General features: G+C 37.9%; 1 long non-coding RNA gene across 1 annotated transcript in view; it reads left to right on the top strand.

Moving 5' to 3' along the window:
- The first annotated feature begins 230 nt into the window (after nt 1-230).
- LOC139596762 (uncharacterized) overlaps nt 231-15,520 on the top strand; it is a 288,009-nt gene continuing 272,719 nt past the window's right edge. Inside the window, exon 1 of the long non-coding RNA XR_011681443.1 lies at nt 231-350. This is a non-coding gene — a long non-coding RNA (uncharacterized lncRNA). The remainder of the gene's footprint in view (nt 351-15,520) is intronic.

Genomic DNA, 15,520 nt, shown 5'->3' with positions numbered 1-15,520 from the left:
ACTGAATCCCTTATCTGTGGTGGAACACTGGAATTGTTGTATTTTGACCTCCCATATGAAATTAAAATACAGTACTGCACATTTCAAATATATTTTTTAAAAAAGCATGATGCCTAAAAAACTCGTTTTGATCCTTTCAAGTGCTGGACGTTCTTTCATCATCTTATTCAGCACATGTTTTTAAAATTAAATAAAACCAAGCCAACAACTTATCAATGTTTTTTTTCCCTAGATCCTGTCCCATGTTCTCAGTGACCAGTGTAAAATCCTCCACTTGTTTAAGTTTCCTCACACAGAGATGAAGCTTGGAGTGTTTTGCAAAGGATTCTGCTCGATTCCCTCTGCACATAGTAAGTTGAACTTTAAGCTTTCTATTGAAGTTAATCACACTTTCTCTCATGAGTAAAAAATGTTTTTAACATGAAACAACAGTCCACTGAGGTTTGACAAACTATATTTTAATTGTAATTGATTTATACCAAAAGATAAAATGAGTTAATTAGGGCATGCTATCAGAATTAGTGGCAAGGGAAATGCTCTATAAATCTGGCAGGTAGGGGGTAGGAGATGAGAGATTTTTGAAAGGGAGTAGGACACTGGCATTTGTAACCTCCTAGTGCTGAACTGAGCAATGAAAATATGCTACCTCTGGCTTTTGCACTGATTGCACATGTGGATTTTCTGTGCTAAAGTCTAGATGGAGGTTGAGTGTAATCCAAAGAGATTTAATTGGATCTGTGTGACTGGTACTCCTTCGTATGATATGGAGAGTATTTTCTTTTTTCCATCAACAAAGTGCTTCACTGCCATCAGAGTTTGTGCCTAGTGTGAAGGTAGGCTCTGGTTCTGTGAGGCTGCCAAGCTGAGCCTGATCCAACATGAGCAAGTTTTAGGAAAAACAGCCCCTTATTTATTGTTTATGTTTCTGGTCATACCCACAAGTTCCCTTTCAAGCTGTTGTTAGCAGGTGTCACTTTATGCTGTTGGCAGTGGTGTGCAGTGTGTCACGATTATGGCTGTAATTTGGTCATGGAAAGCTTAGCAGAAATCCAGTTGTCATGGTGGAGGCTTTACAAGGGGTTATCTCACCATCAGAAATGTGTCTTGTGCGGGCTTGTCATCGTGGAGGCACGAGTCATGAAAATCAGATGTGTGCTCGGCTTCTCTCAGCTCTTCAGGGGATGTGCTCTGTGGGTAGGGCTGTGTCAGCAGCCTGAGGTGAACCCCCTTTCCAATCTGAGCATAGCAATAATTGCTGTTGTGTGAATACAGGTGTGTTGTACAAAAATATGCTTTTTATCTAAAAAAAGAAGGCCTTTTGTTCCGTTTTACATGGAGCGGTTTTCAAGGTGTGCTGAGGTTTAACAAATCCAGCTGTTCTCCCGGTGTCAGAGCATTCAAAACACGGGAACTTGTGTGATATTTAAGCCAAATTTAATTCTGTCCCTTGAAGAAATGAGCCTGGAAAGACTGCAATTTAGACTGTCAGTTCCTATGTGATATTATTTATTCTGTGAGATATCTCCAGAAGATGCTGCACTTCTGATATCCCTGTATCAAGACCACATGTGGAAGTCACAGGGAAGAACATTTTCCCCTCAGACAACTCTTGCAAATAATTTATATATTTTTTAGCAGATACAGTGGCATAATCTGGTGTGATATTGCAAGGCTGAAATTTGATGTAAAGAGCTAAAGAAGTTACATGTAACACTTCAGAGATGAGAGTCTCATTCACTCTCCCTATGGGACTCTGTCAGATCATGCCAACTCAATGTTTGTATTTTTTTTTCCTTGATTTACGTAATTAGGATCCTGCTATTGTAATATCTGAGATAAAATGATTATTTGAGAAAGTTTGATCGGTGTAGACTTTAAAATGTTATGGAAGTATTTCCATATGTGAAGAAATCACCATCCTTAGGAAAGGCTGAAAAGCCACAAATGTTAATTTTGCAAATGAATCTGGGCCATCTGCATATTCCTGTTTGTTGGGTTCAGTTGCCTTGAGACCCCTACAGCATTAGGAGAACTGGGTGACTTGGTAAATTTATAGGAGAAATCTCTTCCTAAAATTATAGACTCTTTCTAATCACAGAGAGCTGGTTTGGAAAACACACAAGACAACAATAGAGAAGGGATTTTGGTGAAATTTAGTGCTGCCCTTTGCATTTCACCTTTGTCCTTCTCATCCATTTGTGGAGTCCTGTTCTCCTCCTGCATGACAGGTGAGGTTGGATGTGAGACAGTCAATACAGTTTCTCATGTATATTTCAAAGAACAGCAGTCAATTAACCTTGGGAGAGTTGGACATTCTCTTGTCTATAACAATAGGCTGAGATGCTAAATGCAATCAGAGTATGGGCTCAGAAGGGAAGAGCTTGAGTCTCTCACATGCAAATAAGTCATACTGAGATCCTCTTCCTGCTTTTAAAATCACATTTAAAAAATGTAATATCTTTACCAGGAAATATTCTGACTTGCAGCACATTTTTTTTCCTGGTGTGGCAGGGCATTATTATTGCTGTTTCAATAGCATCATGTTAAACTCATCTTTTATGAGTATGAGGACAGACAGGGTCATTGATCTGAGTGTATCTAAACTAAACTTGATCAAAGATGCAACAAGGCAATTGTCAGTGGGGTGAGGAAGTGGGCTACATAATCATCCAAAGCCAAGCTCATTAGTATTTCTACTGGTATGGCCAAATTTTGAGTAATCAGGCCTCTGCAAGAGCAGCTCAAAGAGCTTAGGAATTTAAAAATCTGGTAAAACCAGTGAGACTTCTAAGGCAGGGAAAAGAGTCACTTGCCCTAAACTTTCCCTTTGCAATTTGGAAGTTTAGAATTATCTTTTGAAGTATTTACCCATAACATTGTCGAGGCAGAATTGTTCCTATTTATTTCTTTGTTACAACTGTAGCAGTCACATTTTAAAAAGACTATAGGTATAAAAAGCAACAGATTATGCTCTTAGAGGAAAAAAGTTGTTGCTTGGATCTGACTCATCCCTAAATCAAAGATGGGATGAGTATCAGAGTGGGCTGTGTTGTATTTCAGGAGGTATTGCTCTCAGGTGAGGAGTCCTGTGTGTGTGTATGTCTGTGAAAGGCATTTTATATGCAGAAAGGATCATAGGAAAGTAGCAGAATGAAAATTACTTTTTCATATCTGTCAGAAAGAAACCCCTGTAGACATTGCTATCCTTGCAAGGACTCATCTTCACCTTATATAAGGACTGCACTCATCTAGTTATTTTAAATTGGTTGCAAAATACAATTATACATAAAGAAGCACAGTAAAGAGCTCTATCAAATGCAGTAGAGCAGTAAATACTGTTTTCAATTAAACACTAATCTAAAGGATATTATTTCACTGTCCAAGACCTCTCCAGATTTATCTTTTTTTAAACAAACATGTTTTAATTACAGAATTCCATTTGCTGGCTCTGAAAGTTTGTCCTTTTAATGAAGAAGATATTTTAAAATTACTCTGTATAGTTGCTTGCAGAAGGCCTCATCCTGAATTTCATTAACCACTCAAAAATTCCTTTGAAGTTTTCTTTTTCAGTGAAAACATTATCAGGCTCAGAGTTGGTATGCTACTAAAAAAGAGTGTGGGTCAGAGACTCATACTTGGCAAATCAGCACATCTCTGATTTAGATGAAATTACACTAATTTAATTCAAATGGGACTCTGAACAACTGTTTTAGTGTCTAAAGATGTAGTATAAGATTGTTAAATGTTTTAAAAGCACAAACCCGTGTATTTTTCAGCACCTGAATTTTGGTTCAAATGAGATATTCACAAAATACTAGGTTGGCTTCTGCCATTCTTGGAGCTGCTTCCCTCCTTTCCTCATGCTGTATCTAATTATACTGTATTTTTTAGAGTTGATTAAACAGTTATCCAATAATGAGATTCAACTGTAAACTACCTCAGGAAAAAAATAGGTAATTAGAACTGTTCTCACCTCGGTGTGACAGCATGGACAAACACCCCTTTTCTCCAGGTCACTGTGGGATGCTGCTAAACAACACATGGCTGTTTGTGGATGCAGTTTTTTGCATGATTTAGATGCTGAACCGCCTGGATTTGCCATAAAAAGCAGCACTTGTTTAATTTTTCACATGCCCAGAAGTGTAGGATGGGGGAAAAGGTCAAAATATGGCTTAGAAAGTTGTTTTACAGTTTTTAGTTGGTCCAGTCGTAAATTCTTGTGGTTGGCATTTCAACAGCAAGGAGTCCATGTAGATGTGGATTTTGCCAAGACTAAAGAGTAATCAATAATCACTGAATTCAGTAGGAAGAGATTGCATCTTGGGTCCCCATAGTGGCAGAAGTTCCCCTGACTCCCTAAAAAAAGTTTTTTTCCCCTGGACTTGTTCAGGAATAAAGGCTGTTCAAGAAATCAGTTACAGCAATGCTAAAATATCTATTTGTGGGTGTGCAAATCAGTATTTGTAGAGCAATATCAATTCTCCAGACTCACCTGGATCCACCAACCAGGTGGATTCATTAGGGATTCATTACAGAGAGGAGGTAGAGTGGGAATGCAGTGGCTTACCAGCAAAATGTTCCTCATACATATAAATAAATTGCTTTATTCATTTCCAAAAACGAGTCGTGTTTGTCCTTGAAGCAGTTGCCTCCTCTTATCTATCTCTTATCTCTTATCAATGTTCTAGGAACATTGTCCTGAGTAGTGCTGGGTTTTCCAAACACCTCTGGAATAGGTGTCCTAATTCCATTAGAGGTCAATAGGCTTTGTATGCCTAAACCCTTTGGAGTCCCCTGAAAATCCCACTTGTAGAGCACGGCATCATTGGTTTAAACAGTTCAAGGCCACTTGAGGGACCCTCCAGATTTCTTTGGTCTTTTCCCAAGAAGTTCCCAGTGTTTTTGAAGGTCCAGCTGCCTGTTTAGGAGGCAAAAAGCTGCCCCACACTGTGCATTAACCATCACAGCTGATGTGAATAGCAGTGTCTGAACCTATAGCTGATCCTGGAGTCCAGGTAGGAATTTCCCATAATCCAAAAACATCCAGGCCCTTTGGCTTTGTGGTGATTTCTGTCTTTGCTTGTTTCCTTGTCCAGGATTATGACCTCAGGAGCACTACTGCTCCACATAAAAGATTACTAGGGTAAAATTAAAACATGTAAGAAACTTGTTAAATGTTGTCAGGGTTTATAATTTAAAACTGCTATGTTATTAGATATTGGAACAGTACAAAAGGTAACTCATGCAAAGGTTTTAACCTCTGGCCCTTTCTATGCCAATTAAAGTATAATGTATAATGAAATTTTAATCTCATGTAATTAAGCACAGTATTAATTTTGTAAAACTGGAAAGGCTTTTTAACCTGTATTAATCTTCCTTTTTGAAGAAAGTAAGTGTGTTTCTTACGTTTCTTACAAGTTGCATTGTTTCTTTTTAATTAAAGGAAAGAATTAAATTTCTTTGTTTATACAAGTTCATAAAATATTTTTCTCTACATCTCTTCTCCTAGGTTAAATATCAAAAGCAAGTTGTTTGGGTTTTTATTCTTATTAAGAAAAGCATTGTTGAATAGCACAGTTTCCTCAGGGTAAGGCAATAGACTACACAGATTTAATTAATCAAGAATATATTTATACTGTAAAATGTCTAATGTATCATTAAATCCTTTCCTCCTTCTTTGAAGGAACACAGTATCTCTGCTCAGAAGGTATTAAGGTTTTAATGACACTTACGTCATTCATTAATCTTTTTAAATAAAAATTCTTGTTGCATATATATTTATGTGCATTTGCACGGACAAACACATTTTTATAAACATTCTAATTTTGCAAGAATTAAGATTTCCAATGACCAAGATCAGAATATGCCCTTATAGGATTGAAAAAAGAGACTGTAACATGAGACTGCCGGTAAAATATCTGAGAAGGGTAGAAGGAAATGTCTGTAGCCTAATAAGTGCTTTCTTTAAAAGTATAAAAAAGAATATGCAGCTGGAAAAGGCTCCAGATTTCTTGAAGACTGGGTCAGCCTTCATCTGATGGCAGACCCTTCAGACAGTCAGACCCTTCTAGGCATAGCTAGTACATGGTCAGACACTGCAGAGCCTTTTATCTAAATTGCCCCTAGAATATCTTAAACTATTAAATCTCCCCCCCTCCACACACACACACAGACAAAATCCAGATGCGTTATTTTTTAATATCATGTTAAAGGCTATTCCTAAAAATAAACCTGAGTTTCAGAGTAGTCATCGTGCCTGATGGTCAGCATGACTTTTGCTAACGTTCCTGCCTTTCTGTTTAAAACAAAAAACAGCATAAAGCATCAGAAATCTGGGGTTACCAAGAGGAGAATCTTTGGCTTTCATCGATACATTCACTAGACTGTCAAATGATGATGGATAGCAGGCAACTAAGATAAATTAGCATCCTGTCAGCCCTGAATAGTGAGGCAGAGCAGCTTTCATCCAGCTCTGCACTGCTTCTCTCTGTCTGTGGTACAACTGGGCCATCAATTTGGAAATACCATGGCATTTGTTTCATCTGCCCAAATCCTAGCTCCCCATGATGGTTCAGGTGCAGTTATGAAATCTCATCACCAGAGTTTAGTGACAGTACCAGAAGTCCTGATTCATGTTGGAGCTGACATTTGAGATTTGTTGTGGTGAGGTTTGTTATTGGAGAGCACTGGGAGGACAAGGTGGTAAATTATCCACGTTTTGGAAATTATGAAGGAATAATAAATGTGTTTATGAATGGATGTTACTTCAATATACTGGAAACAGAGGATAAGGACTAATATATATTTCAGATGAAAAAGCAAAATGTTCATGCTTTCTGTATACATGTTTGCTTGAAAAATTAGTATTTTTCTAAGTTTTTTTTTTTTTTTTGCAGAACATAATTTTCTCAGTTCTAAACTCAGTGACATAGAAAATTAATGGGAGGATAGTCTTTATTTGTCCAGTAGCCTGTTGTGTGAAGAGAGCTGAAGGAATCCAAAGGATGAATCTGGTGTTGGCCCTTCTGTGTGTAAAGTTGGTACAGTTTTAACCTATCTGCCAGCCCATAGATTTTTTCCTACTGCTATGAAGGGCAAAAAAACCATTGGGCTCAGGCAGAATGGAGCATCAGACTCCTGTAGGTAGCAAAAAGCTCCTCACTGTATTTTCAGCATATTGCCTCAATCTGGCCTTACCCCACCCAGAATTTTCTTTTCTCTGTGGGGGTTCTTTGATGGCAGAATATCTCTGTGTAATTAAGAAACAAAAAGTAGGGCTTATAAAAAAGTCTCATGTTGATGAGACTCTCAAACCTAGCATAAGCTTATTTAAAAGTGAGCAGAGTATTAGAAAAACATGGAAACTGAAAGAACAGGAAACAAAATAGGACAATGGAAGGGGGGGAAAATCAATGATATTAAAATAAAAAGACTGCACCGGGCAAGTTTTCCCCAGATTACCTGCCTTTAATATTAAATTGCTGTTTTCTGGCAGGATCATCTGCAAAACTCTGATTTTGTTTCTTCTTCTGTTCATAGTCTGATAATTGAGGCTGAATTCCCTTGTCTTTAATATGCCATATATTCTCCACCTGGCAAAGGACTCAGACAGATACAGATAAATACCCTGTAGACATACAGACAGAGAAACTGCTGTAATTGCTTTCATAATGACTCTCAGACATCAAAGGAAGGCAAATAATGGTATTTAACACTGTTTCCATTCTTTAGCTGAAATCTAATTTTATAGAGTTATTGTCAGGCAGTACAGTGAATGTACAAGTGCAACTGTCATAGTCTACTCATATTAATTAGCTGCCCACAAGAGGTCCAGGATAGTAATGGCAAAGTTCTCCTCATTTCAGATGGTCTGATATTCAGACAGAACCATAAGTACAATAGCTTGATTAACATAGTTGCTTAGATCAGGTTTTCCCTAGGAGTATGTCAATTGGCATTTTGAAGAATCAATTAATTAGCACTCCAAATAATCCATTCTTGGGTTAATGAAAGTATTTTGTACAGCTGCAAAAACTTACATGAAATAAAATCCAAGCCTTTCCAAAGTGCTAAGGTGGAAGGCTTAGAATTTGGAGAATGCAGTGTCCTCCATGGACAACTTCATAATAAAAAGTTATTAAAAGAAATTCAGTTGACCAGAGCTCATCCAACAGTTGAGCTTGTTTTGATTTGTTTATGTTCCAGAGGAGAAAAGTATTCCAGGGTGTATAACAGTGCAACAGAAATTAGAATTTTACTGGGCAATAATACAATTAAAATGCAAGGTTAATTATGGTAACCAAGTATCAGCTTTTTGCCTAATGTTTCTTAACTCTTGTGGAAGTTAGATCTTGAAGATAATTTAGTTGATTTAGCTCCTGTAAATAGTCAGTCTAGACCCATGTGGTTACTTTCACTGAGGTCACTGAATTTTTTGTTGGTAGCCCAGAAGGCTTTAAAATTAATGGAATCACTTACTCAAGCAAAATTCTTTTAAGGGAACTTTCAGAAATAGACTTCTACTTTCAACTCCCCTGGCAGTGAGATTTGAATCTTGTACAGCTGGAAATTGCCCATGGGAGCGAAGATTTTATTATTTTTTTTAAATTGCATCTGTAAAAACATAGCATTTCTTGAAAGACAAGTGCCTTTCACAGCAAGATTTTGTTATGTTTTAAACTCTAACAGAGTTAAGGGTTTACAATTACAGACAATTTTCAGTATTTTTTGTCACATACTTTCTCTGGGTTTCTTTGAAGGTAATTCACCACTTTTTGCTCTTGATGACTGATGTGCCAAGGTGGAGTCTGAGCATGGTTTATATGCAACTCCAGACTCAGCCTATCCCAGGCATCAGCTTTCTGAAAAATCAAGGAATCCTGCCACACCAAAAAGCATAGTGATTTAGGAATTTAATCTTCTATCAAATACTTGGCTAGAAATACTAGAATGCACCTACACTATTTATAATCTGCACCAGCAGTAGTAATCTGATTTTTCTCATTATCCATATTCTTGGGTTCCAGCTGGGCCTTTTTAGACAACTTTTTGCCTTGTTTGCCTTTCCATCTTCCTGTTTTGCCCTTCAGTCTGGTGAGAGCCAATAATAACTCCACCTCACACAGAAAATCAGGTGTCTCTCACCTATGCCAAAGGAAGGAGAAAAACAAGGTGATGATATTAGACCCAATTTCAGTAATTTCTATTTCAAGGCCTCATGCCATTGGTTCTCCTACCAGCTGAATAAGGAGTGAAACTGGTAGGAGTAATAAGGGATGAAACTATGAAAATTGCAGCTGTGCAGGTGTGAAAAAGGGATGTGGGATCAGAATTTGTCTGCACAGGTGAAAAAGTAGAGGTGAAATTCCAACATAATTGTTCCTTTTTGCCGTTGAAGTATATTCTGTCATATCTCCTGGTTTTAAGGGAGCTCAAATAGCAGCTCCAAGCTGGGTGGGTTTTGCAGTTTGGTAAACAGTTTTAATCTGGTTCATTAAAGCACATTGAGTGAGACTGACATTTGGCATCCTCTGTACCAAAGAACTGAAATGCCGTTTGACAAATCTCTATCTATATTAAAAAAAAAAAAAAATTGAAACCTACAATGCTGCAGTCATCTGAAGTAAAGAGTGTGGCATTGTGGAAGACTGGGATTCAGTTGAGCTGGAATAATTTCTGACCTGCGAGTGTCCTTGGGCCTCAGTTTCCCACATTTAAAACAAAAATATAAATAAACATTTCTGATGGTTTTTGTCTGATTAAATCCTGATATTTTCTACAAGGAAAATTTCTAATTAAAATACCTAGAATACCCCATGTGAGTTCATCTGGTGATTTAGGGGTGTGTGACAAAAAACCCCACAATATTTTAATGTTTAATTAATTTTACTAAGGGAAAGATCACTGGTGGGCTGTAAATAATTTAGCTGTATGCTAAATAAAATGAAATAGAACATAATTTTATTTATACATTCACTTCCTATTCCATGGATGGATTTTGGGGAGCTAAGCAATGCTGTCCAGGTATATGAAAACTGAATTATATACTGTAAAATAGGGTTGAGTATTTCCAACACACAATTCCCATGTTGGAAATAAAGCTTGTTTTCCATCTTTTTAGAAAGGTTGTTACATTCCTGATGTTCCAAATCTTCCTTTAACTGCAGCCAGCACTTAGGAAACTGGTTAAGGTGTGTTTATTCCCCATTTGCAGGTCCCTTTTGTTTTAAATGCCTAACTCTAAAGTTAGTTGTCAGAGCTTATTATGGACTTACGCCAGGAGTGAGATCTTCCTTATTTTGCTAATCAGCTTCCTCCATATCTGCATGCTCATTTTCTGATATCTGATGAGGCGACAAGGTCATTGGACGTACAAGTACTTATTTAAAAACCGACATGAGAGTGAGATAGAGGTTAGTTGGGTCTATCAGAGCTGTCAATCAATTAATGAAAATTATTGAGCAAGGACACCGTGGGGGAAGCGAACAGAAGGAATGAAAATGACCATGGAGATGCAACATAGGGAAAATGACAGAACTGACTAAATGTGCTCACGTGAGGACTAAACCCAGACATGCTCGCATGGCAAATGAAAGACAGCACTGGGAGACGCTTGGGCCAGAATATTTGCCATTATATGGACCAAAAGACTGACAGATTACTTCAGCCTTTTGTCCAAAAGCACATTGAAAGCAGCGTTTGCTAAGTAGAGAATAAAGTTGAGCGGTCCCCCGTGCACTCTGAATGGCTTTTGTTAAGGTTCTCCAGACTTACTGCAAATTTGTAGCATGTTAAAAAAAATAAAAATGAAATGTCTAGGGCTAGGCTAGAGTTTGCTGCTGTGGTCTGGAATTTGAAATTAGCCAGGGGGGTATAGAAAAGATTCCTACCTGTAAATAAACGACGGATATAAATAGCAAAATAGGGCAGCACTGACAGAGCCTCACAAAAGCTCACTTAAAAGCTGCACTATCACTACAGTACACGGTGTACTGGCACAAGACAAGAGTATACTGTTTATCAGTACAAAAAAGAAATAATTTATAACTTGATCCTTGGGGGGAAAATGGAGAAATAAAAAATAGACAAAAAAAAAAGAAACAAGAGAGGAGAAAAATTGCCAATATGTTTGTGTGAATGAAAGATAGTGAGGGGAAAAATGAAAAGAGAGCGAAGTCAGAAGCAGGGAGATACTGACACCAAATCTCTGCAAAGCGTTCAAAATTCTCCAGCTGCCACGCTTTTAATTTGCTACCATTCTAATTAAAATGCAAATTAAATTTATAATTAGCATCAGCGCTTTCTAAAGAAACCTCCTTGTGTGCAGCACAAACATATGGGACGATGGTATAGTGTAAAGTTTGTAAAAACAGAAGGAGAGACACAAATGGAAGGACAGAAATGTTGCTACCAAATAAGTTGCTGAGTAGGAGGGGGTAGGGGAGAAAAAGGGGAGACATAGTGGATTTTAAGGGATGGAATTGGGTAAGTGTCCCAGAGTAACAAAGAGATTGCTGAATATGAAAGATCTGTCCGGGAGTTACTTTTTGTTGAATCAGGTGTCAGAGGTCATGCTGCATGTCATTGGTGTTGTATAGAGCATGCCAAAAAGGCATAAAGGGTCACAGCTTCTAATCAAAAAGTCTATGACCAAAAATGAACCGCTGCTTGCTTCCAGATAATTAATTTAAAAATTGATGGGAAACAAAGTACTAAAATCACATCATGATTTGAGCACATATACCATTTTAAAGCTTCCCACTTCCCATGTGAGAATCCCACCAGAAAAGCTCAGCTCAATGACATGGAACATGTAGAATATTTGTGTCTTAATTTATCTATATAAATCTGGTAAAATTTCCTGGTAGGAGCTTTTATTCTATTTATTTTTAAAATTAATATTACTTTCCAGCTGGTGTGGCATAAAAGTTGGAAACAATTGGAAGATTGTCAAACTCCCTGATGTCAAAATAAGTCATTCCAGTTAAGTCCATGTCAGCATTTCCATAACTGAGTGTAAATGGGGGAACCCAGTTGTGTTCATTTATATTTGCAGTCATCTCTTTAAGATCTGTGTGTAAAACCCTGCACCGTGAATCCCCCTGCAACACCCAATCAAAGAGAAAAATGGTGTCATGTGAGAGACCAGACACATCACCACTGAGACACTGTCCCAAATTAAAACGTTAATTAGAACAAACTGTGGCATACATGCTCTGTTTTTTTTTTTTTTTTTAATTTTTTTTTCTTTTGGTGACTATCATTATTATTATTATTCCATTTGCAGAAAGCTTGTGGCTATTTCATGAGCAGCAAAAGCAGCTGCATTAATCTGATAAATGATTTGTTGCAAATTTTTCCTTCATCTCTTCTGAGACTGCAGTTGGATGCTGGTGCTTTTCTGTTCCTACTTTCACTGGATATTAAGCAGCTAATGTGGTATTAAAGGTTTGATAAAACTACTAAGGACAAAATTGGCTTCATTATAAGAGTATTTGGTTGTAGGGGTGTCTTTGAGTTCTCAAGGGAAGGGAGGGGAATAAACCAAGTCTGATCTCCAAAGCAGTAATTTATTTATTTTTTCACTAAGGACCCTTGCAAAAACTTGAGGGCTTTTAATATTCTGGGAAATTGCCTTTATTTATTAGCCAGGCTCTCCATCAGATAGTTTAAAATCTGAATGTAACAGGAATGAATATTTCATAGTTCTGTGTTAGACTGTTACAGAACTGATGCAAAGCAGGATTGTAGGAATATTTTTGTAAGTAATAAAGTCAATTAAAAATGATAAGCCTATAATATAATCATTGTGATAGTACCAAAATTCCTTTTGCATATGCTGTCTTGGGCATGCAGACAAATACTAACAATTTTTGCTGTCAGATTTCAGAGCAGAATTAGAATTTTAGCCTGTTTAGTTTATTTTTAGGGAGGATGAGCAGGAAGCTCTTGGCTCCACTGGCCAAGCTGGTGCATGCTGGCAATGGTCTGTTGGCATTAGTGCACTGAGTTCTGGTAGATGTCAGACTCTTTATCTTTTAATAAAGATTAGGAAACCACACACTATCCCACTTATTTTAATCAATATTTAAAAGAGTATTTAAGAATAACTGAACCTGCAATGTCAGTTTAAGTAAAGCTTTGTTCTGCAATGTAACTTATATCCTGTGAGCAAACACACCACAGCTCCATGCTTTGCTCACCATCAGTTCAATTTTTGGAAGTTTTAAACACTTGCAACTCAAACTGACTTCACCCAAAGTTTTATTGATTAACTTTGAAAATGTGTCCATCTGGATGATGTTGTTATGTCCTCTTCCATGTCAACATATGCCTATCAAAAGTGCTAAGAAATTGTGATCAACTGAAACAAGGAGGAGGGCAGTGTGTAGAACAGTGATGAGAAAGAATCCATCAACATTGGGATGAAGTTTCTGGGAGAGAAAGCTATTTGGGGCCTTATGGATTGGATCAAATATATGGAAATGTGAACATGTTGTAAATACAGATCGTCTTAGGCCTATTTTTAAGAAATAGAATTGGAAAAATCTGTGCCACTGTGCAATTTATTTTGGTGGTATTTGATATACATATTGCCATTGCTAGAATTCTGGAGAATGCATTCTCTATTCCCACTGCTGGTGCTCTGTGTAGCCCAAATGACAGCAGGAAAGCTGCTTGTGATGGAAGGTGAAGTTAGATATTCTGTAGATATGGCAGATTTGGCTAAACTGGATTTGTCTGAGCATGGCGCCTGAAGCCACAGTAATAAGCCTTTCCCCTTTAGCCAAAATTTAAGCAATTATTTGAGAAACTTAGCAGCAAAATGTATCCTACCACAAAGGTAAGATAAAGGCTGGAAGGTCCTTCCCACCAAAACCATTCTATGAAAATTTCCTCTCATTCTAAGATCACTAGGGATGGGTTAAAGACCTTTAGAGAGAAGCACTGCATATATAAGAGGAGAACCATGCAAATACTTTTTTGACTATTTCAGGCTCTAACCTCACCTAAGTGAAGACAACATTTCAGCAATTATGCAAAATTATAAACCAAAAACCTACTCTTTGGGATGAACTTTGGCCCACATGGTACAGCTTTGCAAACAGATTTTAAAAATAACACACTGGTCTTATAAAAACTGACAACATGAGATTGAAGTGTTTCCTGACAGCAAAATAATTCTTCCAGCACCATGATTTGGGCACCATTGTCTTCTGCACAGAATCCGAGTTCCGGATATTTGAGAAGGGAGGCAATGAGCCTAAATAAAGTCTTCTGTTGGACAGACAAAGGGTGAAAAACAAAAAGGCATAAAAGGGTTGCTTTGTGTAATTTTTAATTGTTGTCCTTTTCTTATTCAGTAAATGAAGTCACCTTTGTAGTGGTTTCATGAACCGCTGGGTAATCAAAATTATTATGCTGCCACCTGTTGTCCGTTAATTATTCTGAGAAGATACTCATAAATCATAACACTGGACAATAAATCAAACTGTCAGGGCCCAGGTCAAAGGTTATGCATGAAAAGTTATAGGTCACCAACAGGGTGTGAAAGATCAGGGTTGTGGAGCATCACTCATTGTCAAGTAATGTTGGGAGAAGTGCCACTGGAACAAAAGAAAAACTAAAGTACAGAAGAATTCAGGCCCAAAGATAGGCTCCAGGCTCATGCACAAAAGGAATCAAATTGACATGTCATTACACTGCAGATCTGACAACCAGCAAGATTGTCTGGCAATGCCCTGACTCAAATACTTTTGTCTGGACTGATCCTTGTTGTGAGCCAAGGCTGCCTTTGAAATGTTTCATGTGTCTGGGCCAGATCCTGCTCCTGCAAGAAGTCAATGAGTGTCTTGGCCTCTGTGTATGTAGAATTTAAAGCAGTGTTTTCTATTTTTTTAAAAATTTCTTGCAGTTGCTGAAGAATCATGAGAGAGTCTGTATTTGCCAGGGCTAAAATTCATGAGCTTCTTTTCAAGTCTGAGTGGTTGAGTTTGGCCTATTTGCTATGAATTATTTCCTGGTGGAAGAGTAAATTCCAGAGGAGTTCTTATTCCAAACTGCAGTTTCCCCTGTACCTCTCTGGAAAGGCAAAGTTTGATGAGCTGTATCCACCTTTCCTGAAATTTGTGGCTTCACACTGTCTATGGGGAGGGCAATGCCAGGGTCATCTCTCCTGCTGGACTGTGCTCATGTCAGGAGCCTGGATTTCTGAGGAGACCTAAAAGAACATGCAGCATCTGATGTAGCTTCCCTCAACTCATCCTTTTCTTGCTCTTTTTTACATTCCAGCCCTGCTTATCCTGGAATTCTGTCCATTCCCTGTGTTAGGGCATAGGTGCACCTCAGAATGAAGTGGCAGAGATGAAGCTCTTGCTCTGTAGCTTCTCTCCCTTCCCCTCAGGTTTGAGCAGGTGCTTGCAGTGCCCAGATCCATCAGCTGAACCTGTGCTCATCCCAGAATTACCTGCAGGAGGATGAGGAAGGTACATTTCCATTTCCTCCCTGCAAGGAGAGGTGG

Source organism: Agelaius tricolor, unplaced genomic scaffold (genome assembly GCF_023055355.1).
Source record: "Agelaius tricolor isolate 1412-34295 unplaced genomic scaffold, bAgeTri1.0.p SCAF_16, whole genome shotgun sequence".
In the NCBI taxonomy this organism is placed as follows: domain Eukaryota; kingdom Metazoa; phylum Chordata; class Aves; order Passeriformes; family Icteridae; genus Agelaius; species Agelaius tricolor.
Note: the sequence above shows the minus strand (reverse complement) of the source record. Positions and strands in the feature narration are given on the sequence as shown.